This window comes from Vulpes vulpes, chromosome 6 (genome assembly GCF_048418805.1).
Source record: "Vulpes vulpes isolate BD-2025 chromosome 6, VulVul3, whole genome shotgun sequence".
NCBI lineage: Eukaryota > Metazoa > Chordata > Mammalia > Carnivora > Canidae > Vulpes > Vulpes vulpes.
Window position 1 is genome coordinate 98,826,718 of NC_132785.1, and position 13,964 is coordinate 98,840,681.

At 43.4% G+C, this 13,964-nt stretch overlaps 1 protein-coding gene across 1 annotated transcript in view; it reads left to right on the forward strand.

The window, feature by feature from the left end:
• Positions 1 to 4,573: 4,573 nt before the first annotated feature.
• The window catches only part of SYNE2 (spectrin repeat containing nuclear envelope protein 2), a 321,249-nt gene continuing 311,858 nt past the window's right edge, over positions 4,574 to 13,964 (forward strand). Inside the window, exon 1 of the mRNA XM_072762565.1 lies at positions 4,574 to 4,758. The gene's annotated coding sequence lies outside the window, so the exon portion shown is untranslated. The remainder of the gene's footprint in view (positions 4,759 to 13,964) is intronic.

A 13,964-nucleotide genomic window follows, 5' to 3' on the forward strand; every position in this document is an offset into this window, starting at 1 on the left:
TTTTTGAGTTAGAAATATAATACATTTATAGTCATTCTTTTATTTTCATTGTATAAACACTTGAAGGCTACAAATTTTCCCCTAATAATCACTGGTTTGTTTTTTATAGATTCTGATAAATACTATTTCCATTTATTTTTTGTTTTTAGAAAATATGAATTCAATTTGTATACTAAGTTTCATTTCATCCAATACTTCTTTAAAAGTACACTTTAAAATTTCTAGGTGGAGGGGATCCCTGGGTGGCTCAGAGGTTTAGCGCCTGCCTTTGGCCCAGGGCGCGATCCTGGAGTCCCGGGATCGAGTCCCACATCAGGCTCCCGGCATGGAGCCTGCTTCTCCCTCTGCCTGTCTCTCTCTCTCTCTCTCTCTCTCTCTCTATCATAAATAAATAAATAAATCTTAAAAAAAAATAAAATTTCTAGGTGGAAAGGATCATTTTCTTTCAGATTTTGTTATCAATTTTCAGTATTATTATAATGTTTATTACTATTATTTAATTAAAATACTATTTGCATTATTTTTAGTTCTATTATTGAGGAGTGACACAGTACAATGTTAATTTTCTTTTTTTTTAATTTATTTTTATTTTTATTTATTTATGATAGAGAGAGAGAGAGAGAGGCAGAGACACAGGCAGAGGGAAAAGCAGGCTCCATGTACCGGGAGCCCAACGTGGGATTCGATCCCAGGTCTCCAGGATCGCGCCCTGGGCCAAAGGCAGGCGCCAAACCGCTGTGCCACCCAGGGATCCCTACAATGTTAATTTTCATGACCAAGTCCAAATGTGCTTGGGGAGAAAGTATACTCTCTATTTCTGAGGTGTAAATTTAAATATATCCATGAGATTTACTTTATTATGTTGTTCGATTTTTTATATGTCTAATTTGATCCGTCAGGCCTGCATTGGCTTGAGAGAGATGTTGATGTCCCTCATTTTTATTGTATTTTATTGTAAACTGAGCAGTATGGTAAATTCAATGTTCTGCATTTGAGAGTAAAACAAACAAGATATACAACAGGGTTCCTCTAAGTGGTGCTTTTATTTTGCTAAAAACTTCTCTAGGTTCTAATCCAGGGACTGCCGATACTAGTTTTATGTTATTAGACAAATATTTAATTCTCAGGCTTTGTCTGTCTCCCATGTAAAATGAGATGAGTTATGGGATATTTCTTTAATCCAATACAATAATTTATCAATACAATAAAAGCGCTTTTGAAATAATGCCCGCTGTTACTGACTAAAATTATTGCTATAATAGTGGTTATTTGTTAAATGCTTCCTCCCTGCCAAGCTCCATGCATAGCACTTTACATATATGTTTTCATTTAATAGTGGCATATTTGTCTTAGTTTTTCTTCAAACTCTAGAATGTTGGCCTCTTTCATTCAATTGGCAGAAACTTGATTGATTGGCTCAGTATTTTAGGAGACCATCAACTGCATAAATTGACGGTGGGTACTTGCATGTTGTTGGATCCAACTTTTTATTTGAATCAGGACAATGGTCAGAGAGATCACACTGGTCAAGGGAGCAATTAGCCAACATTTATTTCTGTCAGTTTCCAGGTTTGGCAGGAAACAAGACCAGAATGAGATAAGGAGCTCAGATCTTTACAGGGTGTGATTGAAATCTTGGACAAAGAGGAACAGAGCCGTTTTCCTGGCCAGCTATTTTCATCCCAGGCCTATACAAGTGCTCCCAATGTTAAAAAATATTGTGGCGAAAGATTGTTCCTTGAGATCAGCAGACTTAACATCCTAACAAGGAGTAGTTTAGCTCTAAGCCAATGTCCTTTTGTCTTTAGTAGTAACTGTTGATAAAATGGAAGTAGTAAGAGGGTTTCATCCTGCCTCAGATTAATTAACATAATACATGCCCCTTCAGCTAAAGATAGTTTGTGTTGTTCTTAAACTCAGTTACCCATCTGGTCAATCATGTAACGTTATTATCTTCTATTACCATCAGGATTGATAAATAGATGATACTAGTGTCAATTTTTCTTCCTTCTGTGCCCCTGGCAGAGACTCAGTGTCTATTCAATTTGTATCTTTTCTTGCCAAACTTCCCAACATGACACCCAAGTACAAGACTAGAATTTGCTCCCACTATAAAATCCATTGCCATTCCTACATAGGCACTCTGGATGCAAAGACAAGGAGCTGGGCAGCCTAGTGTGGGACACAGGAATGTAAACAACAACTCTAGTTCACAGCAACCCATGCTGTGACAGAGAGGAGTTGCTGCCTAACTTGAAGAGTGGTGAATTTAATTTCTTTAATGGCACGAGGATATCCAACTCACTTGAATGCCTCAGACTATGTTATTTGTCCTGCTCAGTACAATGTGCCAGTAGGTATTGAATGTCTGCTTTGGCAGTTCTCACCATATGCCACTGCATGCTTGTGTACCAAGTCACAGATGTGCTTTTAGTTTGATCAATTTGTAAAATTTGTGTTTAGCACAATTGGAGCTGGCAATTCTCTCAGGTAAGCTGTTGAACTGAATGGGATCTTTTGCTACAAACACAGATGCTGGATGTAAATAATAGCTAAGAGGCATAACACAACATCATACTATATTATTGTACTATCTCTGTTTTTTTTTTTTTTTTTTTTTGGTGCATGGGAGAATGTGGGCAGGGCTGAGTTCATGGCAACCCTGACTCTGCCAGTCAGAGATGTAAGCATATGAGCCATCAGTTCACATGCTCAGTGTTGTGTTTCAAAAGAACCGGGTGTGGCTCTGTTTGGTTTAGGTATGTATTTTTTAATTTTCATTTCAAAGCATAGAGGATCTGTTTCGGTGCTCCTGTCGTTAGTCTAATTTGCTGATTTAAAAGTAGGTTTTGCTTTTATATCCAAACAGGCATGGCTAGGAGACACTATAGATCATTAAAAGACTCTAACTGGGGACATCTGAAAACATTTTGAGACACTTTATTCTGGACTCTGGTAAGTGCACTAGATACAATATGGAACAATAGTCCTTTCACTTTGAGGACTTGTAACATAGATGCCTAGAAGGGAACAATAATTAAATGATTCATAATATTTTCTCCAGAGACTGTTGCCATGATGATTTTGCAGCATTTACTCTAAAGGAAGCAACCAATGTAAAATGGAAATGAATAGCATGAATAGAACAGAGAAGAAAAGTAACAGACAATGCTTTGTAGACAGCTCCATGAACCCTAGAGCCCACACTTTCTTGAAACTGGCTCTTCAATTTGTATGTATTGCATCGGGCAAAATGTTTCTGTGAAAAGACACTCTCAGACCAGAAGGATCTTCTTGCTTTATAGACCTTTGTTGTGAACTAAGCCATTAATTATAAATAATGCACACATGGGTAGTCTAAGAAGAGAAGTGATACTATCGGAATGATTATCCTGGAATACAAGGAATGGCACATAGGTTGACACTGTGCTGTTTTGTTGAGTTGAGCTTTTGCCCATCAAGAAAAATGTGCACGTCAAATAACTGAATCATTCCAGTACTCAAAGAGGTACAAGTTTTTGAAACGGTTGTCCCAAACCGTGGGTAAGATCTACAATTTTTTTTTCTTCATTAATATGTGTTAACTGAATGCATTATCAAAACTCTAATGTCTGCTCCTTACCATTTGGTTTGGGTCATAACCACCAAATTTAACTAAGTAATCCAGGCAAGATTCTGTAGCCACACAATATATATGAACTTGGATTTATAAGAAGTTAAATTTGATTGCAATACAAACACAATAAATATTTTAACGTCACTTATTTATGTAACAACAGTGAGTTCATACAATACCTTTCATTCAGGACTCTAAGTGCTTCAATAATGCTGCCCTAGCAGTACAGGACGTAAGTGGGAGTCAAATGACATCATCCTGAGCCCAAAGGCACTGAGTAATTTGCTGGTATATCAACTTGGCACCTGCAGGATGGATTCCCAAGGACCCAGCTTCCAGTGAGTTTCAGATCTGGAAGATGTATACGGTGTCACAGGATTGAGGCCTTTCTGGAGCCGGGGGAGGGAGGGACCCAGGATTCTGCATTTTAACAAAGCCTTCCAGGGGCTTCCCTCCAGGGGATCCTGAAGTCTGGACCACGCTCTAAGAAATACCGACCCAGATCTTAGAGGTCAAGTCCCAAATCTTCAAAGGGTCCGCAAAGATTAGATGAGTTCGTCAAAGTTCGGTAGCTAATTTGCACATCTGCCCTGTCACCCCCATCTCAAAGACCCAAAAGAGTCCGGGAAGGTTGGAGAGATTCCTCGATGAAACGGGGCGGAAAAGCCTTTTTTTGAGGTTGTCTGTGACATCCCTCCTGCCCCCGGCCGTTAGCCTGCCCCGAGTTAGCATCTCCCTCAGACCGTCTCCGACGTCCCGAAACACGGAAAGAAAGTTGGCGGCCCGGGGCGGGGGCGGGCGCGGGGCGCGGGCCGCAGGGGTGGGGGGGGCGGCTCCGCCTCCGGGCCGCGGGCGGGCTGCGCACTGGCCGGCGAGCGGCGGGCGCGGGGCTCGGAGGCGGGCGGCGGCGGCGGCGGCGGCGGGCGGGGAGGCGCGGGCAGGCGCGGGGCGTGGTTTGCAGCTTTCCAGGCGCCGAGGAGCGGAGCGCGCTGTGCTGCGCGCGGAGCCTCGGGCTGCACCGAAAACGGAGCGGGAGAGCCAGCGAAGGGCGCGATCGAGGGAGCGAGGCCCGCGGGGCCCGACCTGCGCCGGCCCGGCCCGCGCCCCCGCCCCCGCCCCCGCCCCTCGGCCGGCCAGCGGCGGTGAGCGCGGTCGCGGCCCCCGGCGCCCGGTGCGCCCCGGAGAGAGCGGGCCGGGGCGGGCAGGGGCGGGGAGGGGCGGGGGCAGGTCCCCGAGCCGGGGGCGGGGGCGGGGGCGCGGGCGCGGGCGCGGGGCCCCACCCGCTGCGGGGGTCGGAGCGCGGCCCCCGGAAACTTTGCCGCGGCGGGGAGAGCGCGGTGCGTGGAGGGCGCCGCAAACTTGTCAGCGGGCGGGGCGCCGCGGGGATCGGAGCGAGCGCAGCGGGCGGCGCTGGTCTCTCGGCTTCTTTGTGTCACCTCCGGGCCCCAGCGCGCGGGTCCGCCCGGCTCTGAGCGGGGCTGCGCGGGGGGCTCGGCCCGGTCCCCGCCCCGGGCCCCCTCCCCTCCGCGCCCCTCCCCTCCCCGCCCCGCCGCCGCCGCCGCCGGGCCCAGGCCCCCGCGCTCCGGATCCGCCGATTGTTTTCGTCCGTCGCGTCACGCCTGGGCGGGAAAGATTTTGAACCCCCGTGAGCTGGGCGGAGAGCGGGCGCGGGCGCGGGCGCGCGGGGCGGGGGCGGGGGCGGCGGGGGCGGCGGGGGCGCCCCGGGCGGAGGGGGCGGCGGCGCTGGGATCCCGTCGGGATCGCGTGGGGTCTTTGTTGTCTGAAATTGCCTGGAGGGTCTGACGGGAGCACGCTCTCCCCTTTAGGTTATTTTTCCTTCTGTTCTAAAAGCGGGCGGTGGGGTGGGGGTGGGGGTGGGGTGGGGGCTTGGGTGGGATCAGTGCTGCTCGGAACGTCCACCCTGGTGGATGAGGGAGCTGGGCAAGCCCCTGACACTGGCCTTTGTGGGCGCTCGTTATCTCCGAAAGTTAGGATTCCCCTCCCCTAGGGGGGGAGCGCTGAGCGGGATGCCGGCCGCGCGGCCGTGTGCAAGCTCCGGCAGGTCAAGCCCAGCCCAGCCAGGGCGTTTCTTTGTAGCCGCTCGGCACTTGGGCATCGCTTTTCTTCTTCTTTTTCTAAAGTTCGTGAGATTTCCAGCAACTTTCACCCGCCCTTCCGAAAGTTTCCATAGCTCCCAAGTCCTCCTTGCGGTTATCCCGTGGTTGTGCTCGGATGGGGTCCGGCCACTTTCAGGGCTGGGGGCCACAATGAGCGCCTGGACCTACCTGGCCCTAAACCACCGCGACCCCTGCCACCGAGAGCTCGTAAATATCACCAGGCGCGGGCGTTCACCTTTTGGGGGATGGACTATTTGCCGTGTCCCTGTGCTTTAATGCATGGCCCCTTTTTGAGTTTTCTCTCTGGAAAACCGTTGGGACTTTCAAGGGCTTTCCCGAGATAATCACTAAACTGGCCTTAGCCCCGCCATTGCGCCCCTCCCCCCTAAGGCCCCACGAGGGCGAAGAAAGCAGGTGTATTCCTCACCGTGAGTTCCGGTGAAGACTCTGGAGATGCCGAAACAAGTAAAAGAGTGGGAATTCTTAGTTCTTTGTTCACATGCTTGAGTTAAGTGAAATAAGTTTGAATTCAACAAAAATAAAATCCAACCAGTTTGGTCAGTTTAGCCCTGTACATTAAGACTGCTAAAAAAAAAAAAAATCATGGGAATAAGTTTACCCAATTAGCAATTTTACAAGCATTTCAGTGCATTAGTGCTAGTTGTGTTTGCAGGATATTGCCGTTTGTTTAGAGAACCGAATCACAAGGGGATTATTCTAGGTGGTGCCCAGTAGCTTAACAGAGTTTAAAGCTCAAAAATGGAATCTGCCGCGTCTTAATAAGGAAGGGTAAAAGTGAAACGCAGTTGGTTAATTTGTCGTTACCCAGATGTTTTTACTATAGATTTTTGGTAATTTCACAAAATTACTCATTCATTTACTCAGATAAGCTCTTAACCGTATGTTGACGATGGTGCTGAAATCTGGGGTTCCCAATGATAATAGTTTCCATTTATGGAGTGCTCATTTTGTGCCAGTAAATGCTTTGCATAGATTACCTCACTTAATAAATATTTATTGAGTGCCTACAATGTATTGTGCTAGGTGCTGGAGTTGTAATAGCACAGGCTCGGGACTGCTGTGGTTCCCGCCAGTGGAGGGGGAAGAGCTGGGGAGGATCCACAGAATGTGAAAAACATTAGCAAACTAATTGCAGTTTTAAAAATGTCCATCAGATCACACACTTCCCTCTTAAAAATTCTTCAGTGGCTTCCCATCTCCCTCCGAGTGAAAGGCAGACCTGACTGTGGCCCCCAGAATTTACACCATCATGGTCCTCCTCCTTCCCCAGCCCTTCACCTTTCGATCTTATCTGTTGCTCTGCTTCTTGCTCATACCTCTCCAGTCAGACTAGTTTCCCTGCTGTTTGAGGTGCCTTTGGCCTTGCCGTTTCCTCTGCTTGGAATGCCCTCGGCGCAGCCCCCATTTCTGTCTGGTTCCCTCCCTGACCCCCTTCGCTTCTTTACTCAATATTGTGTTCTCAGTGAGCAGTGGCAAAACCCCAGATTTAAAAATCATAACCCCTCTTGCAACTCCCATTCCCCTGTTGATGATTTATTGGTTTTCTCCATGGCACCTATGACCATAGAACTAATATACTCGGGATCTCTGGGTGGCTCAGCGGTTTAGCGCCTGCCTTTGGCCCAGGGTGTGATCCTGGAGTCCCCGGATCAAGTCCTGCATCGGGCTCCCTGCATGGAGCCTGCTTCTCCCTCTGCCTTTATCTCTGCCTCTCTCTCTCTCTCTCTCTGCGTGTCTCTCATGAATAAACAAATAAAATCTTCTAAAAAATAAATTAAGAAAAAAAAAAGACCTAACATACTCTGGGTTTTACTCATTCCCCTGCTAGACCACACTCCATCGATGCTGGATGTCACTGTGGTGCCCTCAGAATCTGGACCAGGGCCTGATGAGCCGTAGGTCCTTAAGAAGCATTTGTTGAGTGGATGTTGAGTAGAAAGGAGAGAGGGACCAGGGGCTCCTGTGTTAATGGTGAGAAGGCTTCTCTATGGAGCTGCTGTTTCTGCTGCGTCTGTGATGAGAAGGAGCTGTCCATGATGTTGGGGCAGGAGGCTGTGGGGACCATGAGGCATCATGGAAGATCAGCAGGGGAGACAGCACTGAGGCAGGAAAGAACTCTGCGACGTGTGGCTTTATTGCAACTGGGAGGGGATGTTTGTGCCTGAGCTTCATCAGCTGGAGGGAAAAAGCTAAGTGAAAATGGAGTGGAATCAGGTGACAGACAGGGCCTGTGTAGGCCCAAGGTTTGGATAAATTCACAGTGAATCCTCATACATACCCTTCCAGCCCTGTTTGAAATTTTGTAAAACTGGGTGTCAGATAATATTCTGAGGCTACCTGGTAGGTGAATGGCAGCGCCTAGGCTAGGAAGCCAGGCTCTCCGACCTCAGTATACTTATATTTGACCACTGTGCCAGCGTCAAACGATATAGACCCTATCCTGATGGATGAGCCCTTGCCGTATACATGTGGCAGTGTGGGACAAGACAGGTTCTTCAGGGCTGTGGGACAAGGGAAGCACCAGGTTCTGCTGGGGAGTGGAACAGGCCAAATAGGAAAATGAAATAATTTTTCCTTTTTAAAAATTATTATGAAATATTTCAGATTGGCTACATCTTTTTTTTTTTTTAATTTTATTTATTTATGATAGTCACACAGAGAGAGAGAGAGAGAGAGAGGCAGAGACACAGGCAGAGGGAGAAGCAGGCTCCATGCACCGGGAGCCTGATGTGGGACTCGATCCCAGGTCTCCAGGATCGCGCCCTGGGCCAAAGACAGGCGCTAAACCGCTGCACCACCCAGGGATCCCGATTGGCTACATCTTAATTAAGAAATGATGTTAATGTTAAATGCAATAGCCTGTTCTTCAGGGCTTCCCTGTGTGTTCACTTTTTATTCTTGCTCGCTTTCACATCTACCAATGACCTGTGTCATATGCCCTCTCTCCTACTTTTACCAAATAAAAGATTGTGTCTGGAACAGTGTAAAATCACTTATGTTTGAAGCCTGTAATTCTTCACTGATTTGCAGGTTATGTTCTTTTTTGATTGTTACTTTAAACTGTCTACACTTTGTGGGGTAGTGTGATAATTCTTACACTGGCTCTGTTGAGTGTAATTGACACACAGCTGCACATATTTAGAGTGTAAGATTTGGTGAATTTTTTACATATATGTAGACCTGTGAAACCATCTCTCCCTTGGGCCCCTCCCTACACCCTGCATCCTCTTTTTCTAGACAACTGAAGATACAATTTTCTGACCCTATGGATTAGTTTGTATTTTTAGAATTTTATACAAATGGAATCATGCAGTAAGGGCTCTTTTTTTGTCTGGCTTCTTTCACTTAGCACAATTATTTGGAGATTTCATCCATGTTGTGTGTATCAATGATTCATTCCTTTTTGTTGCTGAATGGTATTCCATAGTATGGATATATTTCAGTTCATTCATCATTCACCCATTGGTTGACATTTGGCTTTTTTTCCCAGTTTCTGGCTATTAAAAATAAAGCTGCTGTGAATATTTAAAAAATTTTTTTTGAAATGATTTTTTAAAAATTTATTTGAGAGAGAGGGAGAGTGAGAGAGATCACAGAGGGAGAGGGAGAAGCCAACTCGCTGCTGAGTAGACAGCCTGATGGGGCTTGATCCCAGGATCTTGAGACCATGAAGGCAGATACTTAACCAACTGAGCCATCCAGGCACCCCAGGCTGCTATGACTATTATGTACAGTCTTTGTGTAGACATTTGCTTTCATTTCCCCTGGGTAAATATTTAGGAGTGGAATGGCTGGATCATATGGTAGATATATATGTTTTGAAGTGGTTGTACCATTTTAGATTCCCGAAGTTGTATATGAGGGTTCCACTTGCTCTGCATCCCTGTCAATATTTGGTGTGGTCAGGCTTTCCATAGACATTCTACTAGAGGTGTAGTGGTATCTCATTGTGGTTTTAATTTGCATTTCCGTGATGGCTAATGATATACTTATATACCATCCATATATCTTCTTTATTGACGTTTCTGTTTATTTATTTATTTTTTGCTCATTTTTTATTGGGTTGGTTTCTTCCTTATTGTTGAGTTTTGAAAATTCTTTATATTTTTTAGATATAAGTTCTTTATCAGATACAGGATTTGCAGTATTTACTTTCAGCCTCTTCCCTGTCTTATATTCTCTTAACCAGTATCTTAGAAGATCAGAAGTTTTACATTTTAATTTATTCTTTTACGAATTGAACTTTTGATGTTGTACCTTAAGAAATCTTTGCCTAACTCAAAGTGACAAAGATCTTTTTGTAAGAGTTATTTATAACTTTTCATTTATTTTAGTTATTTATAACCGTTGGGAAAGCTCTATAAAAAGAATGTAAAACCATAAAGTTTTCATTTTACGTTTAGGTCAGGCGACTTTGAGTTAATATTTGTTTACAGAGCAAAGTAGGAGTTGAAGTTTATCTTAACTGCTACTGGGAACACTTGGCAATTCCTAGAGACAGATAATGTATGGAGATGATGTCTTGTGTGTGATGTCTTGTGTGTGTTAGGGGTGGGAGATGGGTGGCATTTGCTGTTGGCATCTAGTGGGTCAAAACCAGGGATGCAGCTCAAAATACTACAGTGAACAAGAGTGATCCTCTCAACAGAGAATCATTCAGACAAAATGTCAGTAGTGCCAAGGTTGAGAAACCCTAGGCTAGAGGTTTATCAATTTTATTGACCTTCCCAATGAACCAGTTATTGGTTTTATTGACATTTTCTTTTGTTTTTCTATTTTCCATTTAACTGACTTTTCACTCTGATCATTATTGTTTCCTTTCTTCTACTTACTTTGGGTTTAATTTGTTTGTCTTATTCTAGTTTCCCCCTTTTTTTTTTCTCAAATTATTTGAGAGAGAGCATGAGAGAGAGGGGTAGAGGGAGAAGTAGATTACCTGCTCAGCAAGGAGCCCAGTGTAGGGCTTGATCCCAGGACCCTGAGATCATCACCTGAGCCAAAGGCAGACACTTAAACCACCTAGCCACCCAGGTGCTCCATTATTCTAGTTTCTTTAGGTCATTGGTTTTGTGACTGTTTTTCTTTTTCTGTATAGATGGTTAGTCCTATAAATTTCCTCCCAGATACTGCTTTAGTGACATCTCACAAATTTGGTATGGTGTAAATCCATTTTTATTCCATTCAGAATACTTTAAAAAACACTTTCCTTGATACATTTTCTGACTGGGAATTACCCACATTACTTGGTCTCCAAATATTTCTGGATTTTCTAGAGATCTTTCTGTTAATGATTTCTAATTCAATTCTGTTGTTGTCAAAGAGCATACTTTGTATGGCTCAAATCCTTTTAAATTTATTGAGGGCTATTTTATAGCCCAGAATAGAATTTATTTTGGTAAATGTTCTATGTGCACTTGAAAAGAATGTGTATTTTAATTACACCATGTTAAAGGAACATAATATCAAGATGATTTATCCCTATTCATGTTAACCTCAATCACCTGGCTGAGGTGTCAGGTTTCTCCACTCTAAAGTTCCTCTTTTCTCCCCCTTCTGTTCTGTACTTTTTGCTAAGGAAGTCACTATGTGCAGCTCACACTTAAGGAATGCAGAGTTATGCTTCACCTCCTTGAAAGGTGTTACTTTTTTATTCAATGTGATGATCCTTGTCTTTTATTTATTTTTTATTTTTTAAAAAATGTATTTAAGTAATTTCTGCACCCAACGTCTGGGTTGACCCTGAGATCAAGAGTCACATGCTCTTCTGACTTAGCCAGCCAGGCACTCCCAATGTGATGATCTCTGTCTTTTAATTTCATTGTTTAGAACATTTGTATTTAAAGTATTTATTAATATGGTTATGTTTAAATCTACAACCTTCCTATTTGTTTTCTGCTTTTCTCATCTGCTCTTTGTTTCTTTTTTACCCCTTTCTAGTCTTTGTTTGGATTTATTGACTATTTCCATCATTTAATTTTATATCCTTTTTTTTTGGCTTGTTGACTATCATTATTTTGTTATTTTCATGGCTGCTTTAGGATTTGTAGTATACACTTTTAATTTGTCACAGTTGACCTTCAAGTGTTATTATCCCACCTTATGTATGGTATGAACATCTTGCTATAGTAGTATGTTTCCATTACTCTCCTTGTGACCTTTTTGTTATTGTCATATATTTTATTTTTTGTCTGTTAATAGATCCCACACTACATTATTATTTTTGTTTGAAGTTATTTTTTATTTAAAATGTTTTTTAAAGTTAGCTCCTTTTTATTTTTTATTTTATTTTATTTTTTTGAGAAAAAGAGGACACATGCATGTGCATATGAATGGGGGAGGGGCAGGGGGAGAGAGAATCTTAAGCAGGTTCCACACCTGGTGCGGCATCCCATGCAGGGTTTATCCTATGATCCTGAGATCATGACTTGAGCTGAAATCAAGAGTTGGATGCTTAACCTACTGAGCCACTGAGGTGCCCCTGAACAGTTATTTTTTTAAGGAGATCTAAATAATAAGAAAAAAATCACATATGTATCCATACAGTTATACAGGTTATAGTCTTTATTGTACTATTGTTAAATAAAAGAAATAATATATATGGAGGTTTATTGGGTTCATATATATATGTATATATAGAAATATATATTCTAACTTCTAAAGTTAGAATAAAAATTTTAAAAAGTAGTGAAAGGGCACCTGGGTGGCTCAGTCAGTTAAGTGTCTGCCTTTGGCTCAGGTCATGATCTCAGGGTCCTGGGATCAAGCCCCACAATGGGCTCAATGGGGAGTCTGCTTCTCCTCGTTCTGCCCCTTCCTTCTGCTTGTGTTCTCTCTCTCTCTCTCACTCAAATATTTACAAAATAAATAATAAATAGTGAAATTCAGAAATCAGAGCATAGTTCATTTTCTTAAACTAAATCTGCTGAATTGCTGTTGAGCAGATGATTACTATAATAGAAAGATATTTCAGGATACTGTAGAATATTACAACATTCAGAATACCTGAACTTGGAGAACTCTCTAGACAGGCAGTGCTGAGTGTGTTGTGTTTCTTTTCTTTCCTGTAGGCAATATTAGGAGGATAGAGGTAGATGGGGGAAGGAATCAGTCCACCTGTGCTAATTATCTTCCAGACCCTGAGAAACTTTAAAACATGAGTTTGGAAGCATTTTTGTTTCTTTTGATGGTGTGTGAGATGAAAAGTACTTAGTTATAGCTCCTCAGGTCAAAGTAACACATTTTTAAAAATTTTATTTATTTATTTTTAAGATGATTTATTAGAAAGCAGGAGGAGGAGCGGAGAGAGAGGGAGAAGCAGACTTGATGCTGAGCCTGGGGACCCTGAGATCATGACCTGAGCTGAAATCAAGAGTCAGTCCCTCAACCCACTGAGCCACCCAGGCATTCCGCACAAAATAAAAGATTTGACAACAATGAGCTTCCAGCTCCCACTTGTCAGTCTGTGCTGGATTGAAAACTCCAGTGTGAGATGCAGTTCTTAGACTTCCAGAATTCTCCATCTACTTGTTGCTCTAGTTCCAGCTGACATTTAGTCTTCCCTTGGGTATTGCCAGTGTTTGCTTTTGTCACCAGGGAGTAGCTCCCCTCCATCCGGTTATGTAAATGCACCCCTATTCTAAATATGAATACACTGACAAATACTCAGCTATAAATGAGTGGGGAAAATCAATTCATTCAACAAGTTAATTTATTTTGTAAATATTTATGGAGTCCGGGCTCTGGAACATTGATGAAAATTTATGCCCCTTGCTCTGAGACAGGCAATTGTCTAATAGGAGAAAGGCCCACAAACAGAGGAGCATGCAATCCCAGGTAGTAACTGGTGATCACTACAATGGAGACACCAACAGAGTCATGGGAGTAAGCTCAGAACAGTGCTTCTCTGAGTGTGTTCCGGGTATCAGCAGCATCAAACCTCCTAAATTAGAAACCTTGAGGATAGAGCCCAGCAATCTGTGTTTCACAAGCCTTCCAAGTGATCATGATGCACACTCAACTTTGTGAACCAGTAGCATAGAGGATGAGATGATCTCTGAGATTTTTTACCCTAGATTTCAAATTCTAGGAGTGTGATTTAGAAATGTGATATTTACTCCATTGTACTTTTTTTTGCTTATGCTATAAAAATGCATGGAAAGCATCATGTTAGTTCCAATATGTGTTTTTATTATTAATACAATTTCTCCTCT